The sequence below is a fragment of the Cupressus sempervirens genome, chromosome 5, assembly GCF_028749045.1.
Source record: "Cupressus sempervirens isolate cs-2001-9-10 chromosome 5, ASM2874904v1, whole genome shotgun sequence".
Classification (NCBI taxonomy): Eukaryota; Viridiplantae; Streptophyta; class Pinopsida; order Cupressales; family Cupressaceae; genus Cupressus; species Cupressus sempervirens.
Genome location: NC_143122.1, coordinates 175,488,552 through 175,505,490, shown reverse-complemented (window position 1 = coordinate 175,505,490; position 16,939 = coordinate 175,488,552).

Genomic DNA, 16,939 nt, shown 5'->3' with positions numbered 1-16,939 from the left:
TTTCTATAATGTATTCATTTATTTGGTATAATAATGGTTTATCCTTTCTCCAGACCATAGTGGCTTTAGAAGGGAAAAACTTTTGAACATAGAAGAATATGCATGTTAATAGAGAATTGAATTTGCATAGGTTATTCTTGGAAGTTCTAATACTTTCCATATTCTTATTTAGTTTCTTTAGTAATAGGTCAGCAAGGTCATAAGATAGATTGTTCTTCACCACTTTATATGCCAAGTCCACAGCTTCACATGATACACTGTTGAGACGGCTTGAACTATATATCTTGTGAGCCATAACATGAGTACCAAACTTCAATTCCATATTAACAACAGTACTTATTTTCATGCCTCTACCATCCCACTTGGCTAGGGTTTTCTTTTCCAACTTAGTTCGACCTAGGGTTTTGGTTGTTTTAGCTTTGAGGAGCATGGGAAGACTAGTGATTCGATGAATCATCTTCATTGCTATCAAAATTGGCTACTCTAACCATAGTTGACCACTATGCACCTAGCTAAGGATATATCTAATCCATTTAATTTGAAATCCTCAGAGCATATGGGGAATGTGGGTTAATCCTTTTACTTCCAAATGTTTATGCTCGGGTTTCAAAGATCCATCAACACACAACTGAGCTAGGGCACCATCCATCTCAAGAGTACCAATTTCTTGAATTGTGCATTTAAAATGAGTTCTAATATCATTAACAAGAAGTGCCTTGGGAGGTATTTGAGATTGAGCTCTTCTTGTGTATAGGGTTTCTACAACCACGAGCACGAGTTTGAAGTTTGGTGCCTTCCACTCAACACCTTGAACCAACATATCAGAACCTTTCTTTGCCTTGTTGCTACTATTCAATGCCATTTTCCTCAATATCTTGAGAGAACTTTGAAAATGTTTGCAAGAAATTTTCTCAAGTGACTTGATTGCATAGAAAATAGCACTTCACAATAAAACTTTGAAAATTCATAGTGAAAAATGAATTTTCTTTCATACATTTTGTTTAAAAAATTCCATTAATGCTTAGTATGGAGGTAGATGAGTTATCATAATGCTTAACAAATTGTCATCCACTATTCATCTTTGATCACTCGATGAAGTCTTTGTGACTCGGTATCCACGTGAATCTTTATTACTCTTGATCACACTCGGTAGAGTCTATGACCCTACCTCACTCAATAGAGAAGGTAACTTGGTAGACATTAGTACCCATATACTTGATGATCCCTTTGTATCTTGAATATTGATTTGGATCTTTCACCTTGTAGACTTGAATTCATATCTGATGTATCATTTAATATCACAATTCTAGTGCTCCCACTGACAGATCATGTAGAAATGGTGGAGTCATCCAATTCTTGAGTGACTTGAGCATAATTGCTTGGATCAGTATCCTCGATAGACTTAGGAATCCATTGTTGTCTCATTTTCTTTCGAATGTTATCAGCTTTTGCCTTCTTCTCATCTTCAATCTTACCAATATTCATACAATTCTTGGCAATATGAGAGAATTTTGTATAGATGTAACATGTTATAGTAGAATCTCTTTTCCTTAGGTGATGTTTTCTACAATTCATACCAATGTGTCCATATTCACCATAGTAATGACATCTATACTAGGTGTTGTAGTCCCAACCAAATATTACTTCCACAATTTTCTCTATTGGATTCATCATCTTAGTTTTGCATTATGATGCCTTGTGTCCATGTTTCTTGCATTTATGATAGTTACTCTCAAATCTTGATTTATTTACGCATTCATTAGCCCTATGACCATGATGATTGCAATTATAGCACTTTCCATTGAATTTTGCTTTTCCAACACTCCAACATTTATTTGCAGTATGACCTAACTTACCACAATGATTGAAAGTATGTCTTTTATTCTTTTGAGCACCTTGTTTGGAGAATTCACCTTCTTCTTTGTATCTAATTAATACTTTTCCTTTTTTCCTACAGAGGTTTTTTTCATTCAGTTGATCCATGTCTACTTGAGATTTCATCATTCTCTCATTGATTTGCTTCTTAGAGTTTAGGTCATTTCTTAATCCTTCATTGATTTTTCTTTCAGATCTCATATCATTTTTCATTCTTTCATTGATTTTCCTTTCAAAATTTAGATCATTCCTCATTCTTTCATTTTCAAATCTTAAGCTCATGATTTCCTCATTTGCATTGGAGAGCTGATCCATAAGGTATACTTGCTGAAGGGATTGATTCTGGATTTCCTTGTTTCTTCCTTTCATCTCTTCTTTTAGTTTTTTCCTTTGTTCCAAGATTTCACATAACCTTACTGACTGAATTTCTTGTTCTCTTTTTAGCATTCTTACTTCTTCTTGCAAGGAACCATTCTTCTTTAGGAGTTCTTTGATTGCATCATTTGCTTCATCTGAGTTGCTTGAAGGGAAAAAGTCTTCAATTCTTTCTTCAACATAGAGATGATCATTCATTTGATTTGCAAAATCTTTTCTTCTTTTTAGAGAATGGGAAAGTTGCTCCTTAGCGTTCTTGAGTTGGGCAATGGCCATTTCTAGATCCAACTTTTCATTGTCAATAGCTTTGTCAAGTCTAAATAACTCCATATCCTTGATCTAGCTCAAGTTGTTAAACTTTCTCCTAAGAACCACAAGGTCTAATACCAATGATTGGAAATATTCAAGACTATGCTAAGTTACTGAGAGGGGAGGGGTGAATCAATAACTTCAAAAACTTTAACAATTTCAATTCTCAATCCAATAAACCATTTAGTATTTAATTCATCATATCTAATCTAATTTCATGCATGAGTAACTGAAAACATTAAAGCATCCACAGAACACACAGATTTGGCGACCCAAAAAGCTTACAAATAGAAAGTAAAACTGGGGTGGAGATGATACCCACAAACTTTAGTACTATAGCATAAAGTTGGCCAGTTAAGAGTTACATTGATCACTTATGATGATATGCCCTATTAGGAGAAAATAGGACTGCTAGGTCCACCTTGTGAAAGGTTTTACAAACATACAATGAAGTATGCACTTGGTAAAGAGATTTAGAAAAGACCCTTAGGTCTACCTTGTTAAAGGATTTGAACTAGATCCCCTGTTAGGATGAAGCAGTAGATCTCTAATTTACAACTAAGTTTTCTAATAGAGATTCCTTGAAGTATTGCTCACCTTTTGTGGTAGATATATCTTTGCTACTTCTTGAACTAGTGTAGCCTCTTTAATTCACTTTTCTACTCTTTTGATTATTACATTACATTCCATGCATCTTACTTCTCATCTTTGCAAACATTGGATGTGATACATTACATTACTTATATATCAATCCAATAAAACAATTACAAAGTTAGCTAACAATACAAGTTAACACAAATATTACAAAGTCAGCTCACATGAAGAAACTCGAGTTTTGAAGACTGACTCGGTGAGGTTCTAATGCTTGGCATCCAGTATCACAACTTGGCACTGTCATGCATTTAGTAGACATAGAAGCTTGGTCCATACTAATCACTTTCAAGTAGTCTTGAACTCGGTCTGCACTGGTGACTCGGTAGATATCGTGCAACTTGACAAACACTGAAATATTTAGTTACCAAAGAATAGCTCAATAACAACTACCTTTTCATCACATGAACTATGAACTTGGTAGATATTGTAATGCTTAGTTAACACTGACATCACATTTCATGAACTAGGAACTCGGTAGATATTGTGAAGCTTGATAACTACTGGGAGACTCGGTAAACACTAGAATGCACGATTTACACTACTGAACTTTACATTCACTGCAACTGCTTAGTAGCCACTAGAATCAGTCCAAAGAAATTAGTAGCAACTTTAGAACTCGGTGGCTACTGAATTACATGGAAAACACTATGAACTAATTGATGAGCTCGATAGCTATACAGAATCTGAATAAGTGTGCCACTAATAAAAAACTTGACTAATAATGTCAATAGTTCACAGGTTACATTATAGGACACACATGAGCTATAAGGGAAATGATATAATAAAAACATAAAATAATCTAAATTAAAATATAATTCATACCTTCAAAGATTTATTATTAAATCTTCTTATTTTATCATTATAATAAATATTTAAATAATGAACACATAAATATAAAAAATGAAATGGCACCAATAAATTATAATAATATAATCTAATGGTGTCACCTCATCAATATACTTATGTGAACATATATAAGAGCATATTATAATAATAAAATAAGTTTAAACTCTTCAACTCCTTATTTCTTTTCCCTCTTTATTTTTTCTCCTTTTCAAATTCGAATTTATGATGTATTCGAATAGTTTTCTTGATAACTAATGGTAGCCAAGGTGTCTCGGCAAACCATTAAAAATTCCATGAATCGATTTAGAGAAGCAACCCTTTCTCCACTCTTTCTTTCTTCTTCTTCTATCTACTACGAATTATACCATGCTAAGTTTGGTCATTCACAAGAGAATATCCAACCATTATTTCATAATCTCGATCTTTCATATTTTCCTTAACTTTATCGACATTAGGAAATCTGAGGAAAATATCATCAATGGGTGAGTAAGAGTTCTAGCCATAGGAGGAAGAGTTTTATCACAGGTCATGTGTCTTTTATTATCTCTATTAGGTCTAAGCCCAACTCTAGTCAACTTTTTCCTTTTTAAATGCTAAATGGTATACCAAAGAAGCAATGTTGTTCATAGTTTTGATTTCATTGATTGTAATGTCTGTTGCTAGACAGTATAAATAAATAGGTTGAGATTAAATGTGTTTTCAAGAACATAATTCTTTTCAAAACCATATCCAGCCATAATCGGCTTTACATGTAGTTTGATATAATTTTGGTACCTTGTTGTTGGTTCCCTATATTACATTTAGATCTCTTTAGATCCTCATCAAGTGTCAACATTTATGAATTCATATGGTAGCTATAGAAAGCTTGATTGAATTATATGAATCAACATCAATGCACATGATTATCACAACTTTCTAAACACATTCAGAGTACTTGCAACACCGAGGAATTCATTGGCAATATGCTATAGAATTGGTGAAGAGGTGTAAAATATATCAAAATGCTCATAATCTTATGAACACGGAGGAATTCGCTAGCAAAGAAGCCATAGAATGGTGAAGAGGTGTAAATAATAACAAGGTGATCATAATCTTTTAGACACCTAGGATTCTCTTGGGTATAGAAGCCATGGAAGGGTGAAGAGGTGGACTTAACCTACAAGAATCAACAATGAAATCAGATATGATTAATGAATAATTAATAGCTCATGCATGTCCCAGTAATGAAATCTATTGTCAAGTCGAGTGGTGGAGATCAGGTTGACAAACCCAACTAAAATCCTTCGCCAAGGTAGTTTTAGACATATGTGCCAATCTTAAGATCTTTTTGTTTGTCTATAAATGTTAGTTATATAGGTATAACTGATTGGGCACTCAAACCACTCAGTAGCTTGGATGGCTGGACTAAAGAACATCCCAAGCCCAATCTCAAGGTAGGGAGGGCCATTCTAATAAGTTAGGATGTGTGGGGATAAGTATGGTCTAAGGTTGGGAGGTTAAGCCTATGTCAATGCTTCTCCTCTCACCAATGCCAAAGCTTGAACAACAAGATAAAGAGATCTTTCATTAATACTGTATGTTTCTTTTATAATTTTACTTTTAACCCTCAAAAGAATAATTAGATAGTTTAGTTTTCTAAATAGAATTTACATTGAATAAATATTTCAGTTGATATAAATCAGTTAAGAAAGTTAGTCATTACTTTATTTTCAGCTAAATATGTTATCAATTAGAAAGGGTTAAATTCTTAGCAATGTATATTTACATATTTTTATGTATTCTTTTGATCTCATTATATCAGGTGAACATGAAATACAATTAGATTAGAAATAGTTTCTATTATCATAGTTATATTTGATTGATTGAAGTCATTGTCATGTGAAATGGAATCAGTTACTTATTAAATTAGAATATTAGAAGAATTAAATTGGTTATGAAAATTTGTTTGTTACTCTATATAGATGTAAGTGATCACATTAACTTATCATCAAATTATTGCCAAACACAAGACTAATATCCTAAATATTGAATAGAGATGGATAACTAAGTGGAAATATAGCACCAAGAGAATGCATAAGTAAACAAGCCTGTAAGTGGGTATTCAACTCTCTGGATTTTGTATGAGGAGCAGTGAAAACCCACTTTTTAATACAAACCAATAAAATAATGGAGGAATAAACTTTGAAATCCACTACATAGCATAATAATAAAATAACATGTCAACTAAAAGATAAGACTCAAAAAAATATAAATACCTAGGAGGCTAAGACATAGCTTGTACTCAAGGGTAATAACCCAAGTGAGGTGTACTTAGTGTTTCAAGTCCCTAGAGAAAAGGTTAAATCATCCCACCCAAATATTAATAAAATAATATATATATATATATATATATATATATATATATATATATATGAAACAAAAAAAACAACCAAACATTTTTAAAAATAAGGGCCTTGGGATTGGCAGCCTTCTTTCCTCCCCAAACACTTAGACCACTTGACAATTCGACTTAAGGAGGAAAAGAGGAAAAAAACCAAAAGAGGGGCCCATCTTCAACTTTGACCCCCTCTCATTTATTCTTGTCTCATCTCTACCTTAGAGGGACCCACTCACACTTGCATAGGTGCCAAAAGGAAGGGGAGGTCAAGTCAACTTGACCAATCACATCACCCTATGAGAAGGGGAGTGCCTTGGAGTTCACATGGTACTTGGGGATAGCATAGCCGCTTGGGATTTTGGGAAGTGGAATTTTAGGTGCTTTGGGGATTGAGAAGGCAGGTTAGTGGTTAGGTTAAGGGGAAAGTTAGTATGTTAAAAAGGTGGGGTAGTGGATGTTAGGGATAAGGGTTAAGGTTAGTTTATTGTGAACATCTTTCAATTAGTGGTATTAAATTAGTTAGTAAGTAGTTAACTTTACACATTGGTTAGCAGTTGAATTATTGGTAAGTAGATAATGTTAGTAGATAGTGCTTAAAGTTTAAGTATAGTACTAAGGTGGTTAGTAGGTAGGGATAAAAAGAGTAAAGGATAGTAAGTGACAAGTGTGATAATGTTAGAGTTAGGGATTAAATTTAGTAGCCTAATTATTTTATTTAGCTAGATTATGGATAGTATAATTGTCCTTTTTTTAATTATTAATTACTAAAGTTGTTTAATTTTAATTAATGTTCAGTGGTTAGAGTTAAAATATTAGTGTAGGATTTAAATAATAAAATTTTAGAATAAATATTAGGGTGCTTATATTTAATTATAAATTTACATATATAAATAATAATTGACATAATAAATCTGGATAGTAGCATCTAGTCAGTAAGATATTAATATGGTAGAAGTTGATTAATTGATGGATGTAAGAGTCCCTTAAAATATATATACCTATCTAGAAATAGAATAAATGAAATGGAATTGGTATCATAATGTAATGAATTAAGGTCAAATTATTTATGCTAAGAAAAAAATATAAATTAAGGATGATTTGTAATCAGGAGTTTATCAGGAGTTTGAGGAAAAATATATATACTCCTACCCTTTCCCAAAATAATTAAGTTCTTGAAAGTTATTTGGATAAAGAATTGGTGAATTTAAATTATTATTCACAACGTATTATCCAGGTCAAGATGTGGAGTCAAATAATAACATTGTCTATCTCTTATGCCATAGTTAGATGTTCAACAAAGGTTAGAAAACTAATTATTCTCCCTTAAAAAAAAAAATTGGTGGTTGTGTTTTGGCTTATATTATTGAGCATGACATAATCTTAGTTAACGACATAATATTTTTAGAGAATGAGTCAATGTGTAGATCATTTTTTGCTGAAATGAGAAATGAGTTTGAAATGTCTATGATAGGAGAAATCACATGCCTATTGGTTTGCAAGTACAACAATGAATATATATATATATATAAGGGAGATATAGAAAAATTTTGGCATGGAAGATTAAAAACATGTTGGTACACCTATGATTACTAGTTGCATATTATCAAAGAAGGTGATTCTATAGAGGTGAATGAAACACTCTTTAGATCAATGACAGTAAGTTCTAAAAAAATCTCATAGAAGACCAAATATTGTTCATGAAATGGGTTTAGTTGCAAGATTTTAGTCAAATCCTAAGGATTCATATATGACAATTGTTAAAGGGATTTTCAAATATCTAAAAGTAACTTAAGATTATGGTCTATAATATGAAAAATGAGGATAATATGATCTTTTAAGGCATATATAGATGTTGATTGGTCTAGAAATGTTGATGATAGAAAAAATACATGTGGAGGATCTTTCTCTTTCGATAACACATTAGTCTCATGGACAATTAAGAAATAGAATTGTATTTCACAATCTACAACTATTTAACAAACTATGTTATTTTCACTATTAATTGTCAAAGTGTATTATGAATCAAGAAAATACTAGAAGGGACAGATAGGAAGCAAAATGATCTATTGTTATTCACTGTGACAATATTAGTGCTATAAATATATCAAAGAATCTAGTGATGCATTCAAAGAATAAACATATAGCTATAAATTATAACTTTTTAAGAGAACGGACATAGGATAAAGAAGCAAGATTGGAATAAATTCCTACTAAGGAACAAGTTACAAATATATTCACTAAACCACTACCTAAGGAGATTTTTGAATATCTTAGAGGTAGACTAGGGGTTCTACCCCTAGCATCTATCTGTTGGAAATCTAATTGAAAAGATCATTGTTGAAGATCAAAGAGGAAGATTGTTCCAAAGAAGAAGTTGATTGATAAAGAATGTTTTCAATAATTTTTTTGCTTTTTGTAGGAATGAAAATTGCTTATAAGATCCAAGCACTATCACTTATTTGATTGATGAAGAGGATTTAATCAACAAGATGTAACAAGAGCACCTAATTGAAAGGTTGAGTTATGGTTTTGTATGTAGTGCAAGAATTAGTTAAGACATTGGTAAAATGATGTATTGATAACATATTTGAAGATATAGATGTTGGCAACACTTAGAAACATTGGATGAATAAATTGGAATAAAGTTGAATGCAAAGCTTAACTAAGTTCATTAGTAAGTGCTGAGTAAGCTAGTTGGAGACGAGAAAATGCAAAATTAGTGCGTGCCAAGTGAACTTTAGGTCCCAAGTGAAGTTCAAGTGCCAAGTGATATAGAAGGAGCCGAGAAAATAGAAAACTTAGTGGATGTTGAGTGAATCCACAGTAGGTGTTGAGCATTAGTAAAATGTAGTTGATGTTGAGTAACACAATATGTGTTGAGCACCAAAATTTCAATAGTGTCGAGCTGCTGCATTATTTTAAAAGTCGAAGATTCACCAGATCTTACCTATAATTTTTTGAACTAGTTGGAGGATAAGGATGATGAGCTGGTGGCACAAAATTCTATGTAAAGCATTTTTGAGAAAATTCAAGAGGATTCTTCAAGATGTTTCTAGAAGGAACAGAATGTGGGTTAGATTCAATGAATCCTGCCTAATCCATTTGAACCAAAATCAAAGGAGGGAAGAATCAAATAGAAAAAGTAATTCTAGACTTCTATTTAAGGAGTCATGGACCAAGAAGAAAAATTTTCTGGTGTGCCAAATTGCAAAGTGGATGAAGGGTGTTAAGGAGAAGGCTTCTAGGAGAACGAAGAATAGAGCATAGAGACTCTGCTTCGGTAAGTGGTCAGAGAGAGATGAATGCACTGGTACATTAAGCATGGAGACTTGAGGAGACAAAGCTTGAGAGGAGGACAAGATATCAAAGCTGCAGAGACTAAAAGCCAGACAATGTAAAGAGTTAAAGAGTGATCTAAAATCTACAAGATAAGTTGTGAATTGTAATCAGGTCAAAACCCCTTATTGTTACTCTCTAGCAATTGTATCAGTTAGGGTTAAATCTTATGGACTTAGGTTGGTTTAATATCCATTTATAAATCCTTTAATAGGGTGGCATTCCAAGTGAATGTTATAAAGTCCTCTAGCCAGGCCCACTTCTAACAGGGTTGATAAATCCTTTGACCAGGTCACATTTAACAGTGTGTTGTAACCTTTAATAGGGTAGGCCTTTCACAAGGCATCACTTTAGAAGAGTGAAAATTGAGTGGCATGTTACTAGTGGTTTTTCTCAAATTGGGTTTCCACGTAAATCACTCTATTATGTGTTGATTCTTTATGTGCTATGCTTGCATGTTGATTTACAATAACTTGCTAAGTAGGAAAGATTTAAGCTTGGATGAATGAACAATTTGGTGAGCACATTTTATTTGGTGAAAACTTTTGAATTGTACATTTGGACCCTGAAAATAATTTCTAACACTATCAATTAAGGAAGAAGATACATGTAACCCAAAACATTGGCTAAAAAATGAAAATGTAGGTTGTAGAAAAAGAGCAACTTAAAAAGGTAATAGAAGGGGGAGCATGTGAATCAAAGATATGAAAATAAAAATAATACGACAAATAATAAGAAGAGGTCTAAAGGTAGAGAGAGACCACCTCAAGAATCTAGAAAGCCTAACAAGACCTATAAACTGACAACAAGAGGAAAGAGAAAGAAAAAATTGAAAGGGAGAAAAATAGTGATAATAAAAAATAAGAACAAATAAAACATCAAAGAACTAAAGAGTAACCAAAAGGTACACACACACACACACACACACATATACATACATATATCAAAGAAAAATATATAAAAACATAGTAAAATATATAAAAATTCAAAGAATAAATATATATATATATATATATATATATATATATATATATATATATATATATATATATATATATATATATATATATATATATATATATATATATATATATATATATATATATATATATATATATATATATATATATATATATATATATATTCAAAAGGAAAAAAAGAGCACAAAGAAAGAACAAAAGACAATAAGAAGGCAACAAAATAACACTTGAAAAGAAAAATACAAGAAACGAACTCAAAGAATAATAGAAAAGTTGTAAACCAAAATAAATAAAGGGGAAAAAACAAAGCAACAATTCATATATGCATATGTATATGCATCTATGTATATATATATGTATGTATGTATATATGTATGTATGTATGTATGTATGTATATGTAACTATGTATATGTATATGTATATGTATATGTATATATATATATATATGTATGTATGCATATGTGCATATAATACATATAATATGTATATGAGAATTTAAAAAAATGCAAATAAATATACTAATACGTCCAAGTATGCATACATGCACAAGAATACATAGATTATACAAATAATAATATATATGTAAAACATGAATCACACACACACACACACATATAAAAGGAATTGCACAAGTAACCAAACAATAAAATAAAGACACACGAGCATGAGTGAGATAAAAGCACAAGAAAACAAAAATAAAATAAATAAAAAACAAAGCAAAGGAAGAACAAACATGCACATGCAAGCCGAGAGCACAAGAGGAAGAAGAACATGGGTGGTTTTAGGGGGAAAAAACACCGACATGCCAAGATAAAAGGGACAAAAGAGAAGAAAGGAAGGAAACTGGGGGTTGGGATCTAAGGAAAAATCGGGATGGGGGGCTATGATGACAATTGATGTAAGACAACAAAGGATGCCAAGTGGGGTTCAAATTCCACTCTACCTCATGATTGAGATTGGTTGGATGGTTAAAAATATCAATAGCCTCCTTTAGTTTCCTCTTGAAGAAATTATCTTCTTTGTAGATGATTTGGGTGCTCTCCAAACATATGTGATTTTTAGTGGAGGAGGAGTGTTCTGCAAAGACAGACTTGAGCACACACTCGTGCTTGATGTCTACATCATGTTCTTTGATCTTAGTGATATTAGAGCGACTAGTTTTGCCAATGTAAAGTGAACCACAAGAGCACAACACCTTATAGACCCCTAAATTTGAAAGGATGTCTCTATAATCTTTGATTGGGTGGATGTGATTCTTGAGAATAGAGAAGGGTTTAAAGGCACATCTAAGACCTCTTTTGTGGATAATTTTGGATATTTTATGAGAAAGGTGTCAAATGAAAGGAATAGCCATAACACGGGGCAAAGAAGACTAGGAAGGATTAGGAACATAACTAGAATCAAGAAATTTTTTGGCTTGGTGGAGGGCTCTAGTAATCATTGAGCCTAAAGACCTAACGAATGTGTGACAACTATTGGTTTAAGTTTTCTTTGTCACAAATGTGATAATTTGTAAATGTGATAAGTCCTTTAATATTGTCTTACATAAATTGTCATCATAGCTTCCAAATCTAATTTCACCTTGGATCCCAACCCCCAATTTCCTTCATTTCTTCTCTTTTGTCCCCCTTTTTCTTAGTGTGTTGGTGTTTCTCCCCCACCCCAAAACCCCCCATGTTCTTCATTCTCTTGTATCCTCATCTTTCCTATACCTATTTGTTCTTCATTTTCTTTGTTTTGTTATTATTTTTCTTTTCTTTTATTTTTGTTTTCTTGTGATTTTATCTCACTCGTTCTTGTGTCTTTATTTTCATTTTAGTATTTAGTGACTTTTCCATTTTATTATATATAAAATTTGTATAATCTATCCATTCTTTTACATGTATGCATACTTGTACAATGTAGTATATTTATTTGCACTTTTTCTAATTCTTTCTAATTCTCATATACATGTTGTATATATATTATATGCACATACGCAGATATGTACACACACACACACACATGCACACATATTTATTTATACATATACATATATGATTTGTTGCTTTGTTTCTTTTTTTCCCTTATTTATTTTGGTTTACAATTTTTGTATTATTCTTTCAGTTCCTTTCTCATTTTTTTCTTTTCTAGTGTTATTTTGTTGCCTTCTTATTGCCTTTTTCTTCTTTCTTTGCACTCTATTTCTCGTATTTGTATTCTTCAAATTTTCATATATTGTACTGTGTTTTCATATATTTTTCTTTGATATACACATACATACATATATATATATTGTAAACACTTAAAATTGTCCTAAACACTATATTAAATGATTTAATATTTCTTTGAAATTATAATTAATTATTTATTAAATAATTATATTTGTCATATTCTTCCACTTATTTAATTAAATAGGTTTACTTTCCTAATGTATTTAAATTTAATTTAAAAACATCCCCTCTAATGTATTAAATTCATTTAATACATAGTGCTCCATAAATCCCCTTTTAAATAAATTTTAATTAATTTAATTCCCTCCACTTTATTAAATTCTTTATTCCTATGATTAAATTAAATTTTATTTAATTTAGTCTTGATCCTATCCTAAAACCTAGTCTACACCCATCACTCTCATCCTTCTAAGCCTACCCACTAGTTAATCCCACTTTATTATCTTAAACCTCTTTTAATCACCTTTTTAGCAACTAAGTGGTTGCCCACACATGTGTGAGAAACAAAGGGCTCAAGGAGTCTCCCCTCATTAAACTCTCCAAAAAAGGTACTCTTACACTCTTGTCCCCCACTCCTTTCTCCATGGTTACTCACACATGTGTGAGCACACCTTGAGCCTCTCAACCATAAAGGCTCTTTTTTACTTTTGCATGACTTTTCATGTAGCCCATGTGTCTCCCTTGTGGCCCCTGTGTGGATGTCACATAGATGCCACCTCCCCAAGGCCTCTCTCAAACCTATAAATAGATCCCTTGTCTCAAGCATTTCTCATCTCCTCCATATGCATTGTTATCATGCTAGTATAGTTCTAGAGCTTTTTAGAGATTTTATGCTTAGAATTAGCCTTTGGCAGTTGTTTATAGTACTTAGATTTCTATATTTTGCATTAGTTTCATGGTAGTATGATATTGTAGGTTTATTTCTTCATTGCACTCCATTTACCTCCATATCCATGGAATCCTTTGAGGGTGGCTTACACATAGCCATTGCTTGAAGGTATTTCACATCCATCTTAGTATAGATTCATTTCATATTGCATTTTCATCATCAATGGATTCAATAGTTGTGTTTGGGAGAGCACATCTACATCCCTCATGCTTAAGCACACCAACAAGGCCTCTTATGGGCACCCTTGTTGAGCTGCTTTGAGATTGTGTGAGGACTCTAATATGTTGGTTGTATATTTTTTAAAAATCAACTAGAATTAGTAGTTTTTCAAACATATTTGTATCTTGAATGCACATGCTACTAATGTTTTCTTGTTTACACATGCTCCAGATAGGTTGGGTTTTTGCACATACATTTTGGCACACCCAGTGGAACTCATGTCTCTATTCGACCTTCAAGGATCATCAAAACCATTAACTTGTTGTTGAAACCTACGCACTATCGTCTCTACTAGGATGTAGTATCATCTGCGAAGACACTCTATCATCTAAGCAAATCAGCATCTCTATAAATTTGCATCTCTACCATTACTAGTTTTTGAAATCTACCTAATCCTGCATTAAATTTGAGTTTTGACATCTTTGTTTGAGTTTTAGCATCTGTGAAGTTTTTTTTTTCATCTCTAAATATTTAACTACTATCATCTGTGTTGTGAGTAGCCCAAAATTAGCCATAAAACTATACTGTCGTCTGCAATGTTTACCAAGTTTTGTCATCTCTAAGCCATCGATTGTCATCTCCACTGACAGCATTTTGTCATTTGTGTTGTGTGTTAAGAAAGTCAATAGTGTTAGCATTTTGTTGTTTGAGCTATTTGGGCATCTCACATTTTTGGCATCAGTGTCCCTATTCTGTCATCTGTGACTAACAACCTATCAATAAAAAGTTAACTATACATCCTAATATTTTGTTGGCTATGTGTTTCAGCATCTACAAAGTTATTTCATCTGTGCTTGCTGTCTGTCATCTCCACCTTTTGATAGATTGAATCTTTTTTTAACACTTAACTCATTGATAGGTTGATTAACAAGGATTTATAATATATTTTTATTGTAAGAGACAAGCTTTGGAAAAAAATTTCTAATGATATTAATCACTTAAAAATTTGTAGTGATTTTAATCACTTAAAGGTTTATAATTATTTTAATCACTTGTAGGATTAGATGGTGAATGAACTTGTATGAAATAACCATTTGTCTTTGGAATGTATGTTGCAAACTAATATCTAAAGGCCAAACACACTCTTGAATGATTTAAGGAAATTTACACACATTTCGTTGGAATGGATGATGCTCAAACACACTCTCGAATGTTGTAATGAATGAACAAACTTTTCATTGGAATGGATGTGTAGAATAGTCAAACGCAATCTTGAGTGCCTGAAGGAAATTGATATGCTTTCATTGGAATGAATGGTTAGATAGTGCACACAATCTTGAATGACTAAGGGATAAAGAAGCTTGGTATGAAACATTTGGACTTGGTGCTTAAAATTAATTCACTCAATCTTGAATGACTTAATGGAATTGATTTCATTTTCATCAATTTTCTTATATTCATGATCGATTTACTTTTTTTGATGAATCCTCGCTTTTCATTATGTTGACAATGTTGTCAAGTTGGAAAGAACAATGCATGCTTAAACATGTGTGTCTTCAAGAGTAGATTACAAAACCTAAAGCTTCATTGGGAAAGAACAAGTGTCTTTTAAACCCCAAGGCCACTTATGTATTCTCTCATCTCATGTCTTCGAGTGGTCTTGAGTGCACAAGAAATAAGTGGTCTTGTTTATATTTTTTAGGAGGCCTACTGGGAATTTCATCACCCCTTGGGATGACCTCAACTCTAGTGTTCTATCAAAGTATAAATATCGGGAGGTGAATCGAGAGACACCTCTCTTGGAATTATAATTTTGTTAGTCTTGGCTAAGCCCCAAAGAACTTTATACCTTTGGGAAGTGAAGGTGGAGATTTGGGTTACCATCTCCTCCTGGCTATGTGGCACTATTTTCTTTCATCTACAGATTTGGGCCTCATGTAGCTTGTGTATATCAAGGATGCCCAATAGATAATCTTTCTATATCCTAGTGGTAGCCTTATTAAGGTTGTTGATGTGTTCAGTGTGCTTGATTGTTTAAGCATCCAAAACCAATACCAAACATCAAACAAGTCCAAAAACAAGTGAAATGGTGAGCTAAACATTTAGTGAGTGAATTGGTTGTAAGTGGGTCCTCTTGACCTATGTTTATTTTCATACTGGGTCTAGCATTTGAAATTCATTGGGTCTTTTAGTCACAAATTTATTTGCTAAACTTTGGTGCTTGGTCTTGAAATTGGGTTTGTTTTGTTCCTACCATGACCAAAAAAGTCAAACCTAAGAAGGTGAAACTATCCAAAACATTTTCTTACAAGGAAAGCAAAAATCTAGCACACAGTGATAAATAATTCCAATACACTATCAAAGACATCTAGAAAGAAGAAGTTGAATAGGACCATTATGATAGAATTGAATACAATGGTAAAGTTCAAAATTGGTCTGCCTTCCCTGGAGTGAACCCAAGATTTTTGTTCCCAGTGAGAGAAGATTGAGTTATCTGCATAGTGACCAAATCACCTTCATTTATCTACATCAATCCATTTTTCAAAATTTCTAGTCTTCAATTTGCAAAATTTCCTCTAGAGAGCTTGATCGTTTGAGCCTTAATCTTTTGACCTAAAAACATCTTAGTTTCAAAACTTTTGAGATTATGACACTACACCTTTATCCATAAGAAAATGTTTATCATAGTTACACTCACTCATTCAAGATCACAAGTCCATCTGAAAGTAGTGGGTAATCTATTCAGTGTCCTATCTTTCCTAATGATCACTTGTCCATCTTTGCTAGGATAAAGATACTTATATCCCATATCACACTTGGTTTTCCAAATCAACAAGGTCTTTTGTCTACATTTAGGTGGTTGGCTCATTCATCGTATAAGGCTCAATTGTTCTCTCATTTTTCATTTCTTGCACAATCTTTGAC